We start from the raw sequence: 3260 nt of genomic DNA on the forward strand, positions 1-3260 counted from the left end.
GAGTATTCAGTTGGGGAGTGTAGAGATTTTTAAAAACGAGTTTGGCTAAAATCGGTTATGGCTATGAGATAACAAATGGTCTGGGGCTGTGAGCGCTGTGTATGACTTCAGGAACTGTCTATACAGAGATGATGTATAGGGCCAAGGAAATGGATAAGATCACCTTAGGAGAGAGTTTAGAGAGAGAAGAGAGGAAAGGGAGGGAAGGATGGAGGGAGAGAGAATGGGAAAAGAGGAAAGGAAAGGAAAATAATTGCAAGCAGAACATAGTGCTCTTTGCATCAGGTAAGAACTTTTTTCATATTATCCCATTTTTTTGATCACTCAGAACCCAGAAATAATTACTTAAGTAGTTGAATTAAAATAATTAACTGATGAAACTGTGACTATTTATAATATTGATTTAAATGTTCTCTCTGGGCATCTGGATGGCTCAGTCGGTTAAGCATATGACTTTGGCTTAGGTCATGATCTCACAGTTTGTGAGTTCGAGCCCCATATTGGGCTCTCTGCTGTCAACACAGAGCTCATTTTGGATTCTCTGTCTCTCTCTCTCTCTCTCTCCCTCTCTCTCTCAAAAATAAATAAACATTAAGAAATAAATAAAAAATAAAATAAGCTTTCTCTCTCTGTATTGGAGATATGTATGTATATATACAAATACTCTATATATTAGATGATTCATTAATGGAAAAAATTTTAAATGCATATTTTATGCACATACAATGTTACATTTATAAGAGTAGCTTCACAGTATTCTGGCATATGTATTAATGGTTCATTAATGCAGTTACCAGGAGAATGAAGTCATTTGGTTTATAAATGTTTCATGGCTTATAGTTCACTTGAGGCTTAGATTAATTTCATTTTTATATGCCATTTTTGGTCTATGTATTTCTGCAGTTCATTTAATCAGCTGGTTTTTCATGAAGGAAAACTAACTTGAAAAGCACAAAATCACATAATAAGTTTAAAATTTAAATGGACTAAAATTGAAAATGTTATCTTTGGTAAACTTGTCAGTGAATTTATATGTCAGAAAAAAGAATACACTCTGAGTCCTTGCTGTTACAGGAGGGAACTTGCGTTCTCACACAAAGAACTTTGAAAGAAGGAATAGAAAGCATGATGATCTAAATTTGGCTACTATATAACAATTTGGCCTTTTCCTATGACATTAATACATTAGTACGAGGAAGCTGTCAGAATTCTGATGTCAGAAATCATCTTCAACAATTGTCCCTCTCTTTCCCCTCCTTTTCAGTAGAAGTTGAACCCTAACAAATCTTTCCACATCTTTTCAACCTGTTCAGTCCTAGCTCCCTGGGACCTTATCCACTTAGAACAGCTTATCATTTCCCCAGAATGAACTTACTTACATGCCTGCTTCACCCTTGGCCCCTCCAATTCATCCTTCCCTCAGCTGCCAAGAATCTTCTATCAGTTTCTCCCGTGCCCACTGCTGTCCTAGTCCAAGCCACCTGTGCCTCATGCCTGTGTTACTGCCACAACATCCTCCTAAACAATTTCTGCAAAAACAGATCATATCATCCCATTGCCTAAAATCCTGCAGTGGCATTCCACTTCAAGTTTAATACAATCTAGACTCCTTACCATGTCCTCTATGATCTGGCCTCTGCCTATGCCACTGTCTTCGTTCCATCTCCTTCAACTTTTCTCTAATTCAAAATGACTACCACCTGGCTCACTTTCTAAACCACAAACTGCAAAATTCCTTGCCACCTCAGAGAATTTGCTTTAAATCCTCTTCACATAGTCTTTCAAATGGCTTCTTTCTTAACAACCAAGTCTCAATCCAAATGACCTTTTCAAGATGCCTTCACTGAATACCGAATCCTCTCCCCTTTGCACTTTCCATCTTAATGGCATATGCTAACTTCTTGATAGAGTTCAGTTGATTCCTGAAATTATCTTGGATAATAATGTGGGCTCTGAGCTTAGCATAACAGGTTTCAAACATTGGCTCTTCCACCTGCTAGCTTCCACCCAGGAAAGGTATTTAATGTCTATTTCTTTTCCTCTAAAATGGGATAATAATACTTCATAAGCTCGTTGCAAGACCTAAATGATTTAAAGCTAAAGTTCATAGAACAACGCCTTGCTAGTCATTTTTATTTATTGCAGATACAGTAGAATCTATACTAAACTATATCTCTTTAAAATACAGAGTCTAGTCTGTCCACTTCTGTATGACATCTGGAACACAGTCTGGCATTAAAGAGTAGATCCTCAATAAATGTGTGAGCTACTGTTACCTAGTAGAGACCTAGTAAAGGGCAGCTCTGATCAGAGAAATTCAAACTCCGAATGTTTTAAAATAGTGTGGGGAAAAATTATTTATTTACCATTCTTGCCTTTGGCTCTAGTTGAAAATTTCTAACTGCCAAATATATTCACCCTTGAACACCAGATTTCAGTTACTGAGGTCTAGATACATGTGAAGTCTCAGTCCTAAAAAGAGAAATCAGCATGAAGCAGATCGTAAACGAACTTGACCTCCAGCCATGAAGTTGATATTAGAAACAAAACCACCAGGTCCAGATAGAATTGGGGAGTATTAGCCAGGTTACCTGGGTCAGAACTAAGGAGAAGGTTCCTGGATATGACCTGCAGACATAGAGGGAACCAACCCAGGTAGCTTCTCGGGATGGAAATGGGTCTGATGCTTTCCAGTGGTCAGGATTGGCTCAGAAATGGTCAGGATTGGCTCAGAAATGGTCAGGATTGGCTCAGAACATGCCCTGCAAATAAGCACTACTGGATCACATTAGTATATCCATGATGGGCTCTGCTGGAGAAGTAAGAGAGAGGGAAGAAATCAGATTACAGGGAGCTTTCCTAAATGTTGCTTATATAAATTGGTTCAGATGTGGATAAAATTGACAACACCCCATTTTCCGATTGTTGCTAAGATTGCTAGTTAAGGTATGTAGCATGTATTGATTTTTACTGCTTATCATTAGGAAATCGTGACTAGGTTAAACGTGTTATATAGGCCATGAAGCAGGAGGATTATTACAGCCTCTTGTTTGCCTCAAATTAATGATCTTAAATCAGAGTTTGATGGCACATGTACACAGGAAAATTGAATCTACCTTTTCACTTTATCAAATTGTATGTCCCTATACCATTCACTGTGTTTGTAAACTTTAACAAGTTCTATAAGATACTGGATACTGTGTTTGGCCTTGGCAGGCTTTTTTTTTTTTTTTTTTTTTTTTTTTTGGCTGTAGCACCTG

Source organism: Puma concolor, chromosome B1 (assembly GCF_028749965.1).
Source record: "Puma concolor isolate L17-30 chromosome B1, mPumCon1.1.hap2, whole genome shotgun sequence".
Classification (NCBI taxonomy): Eukaryota; Metazoa; Chordata; class Mammalia; order Carnivora; family Felidae; genus Puma; species Puma concolor.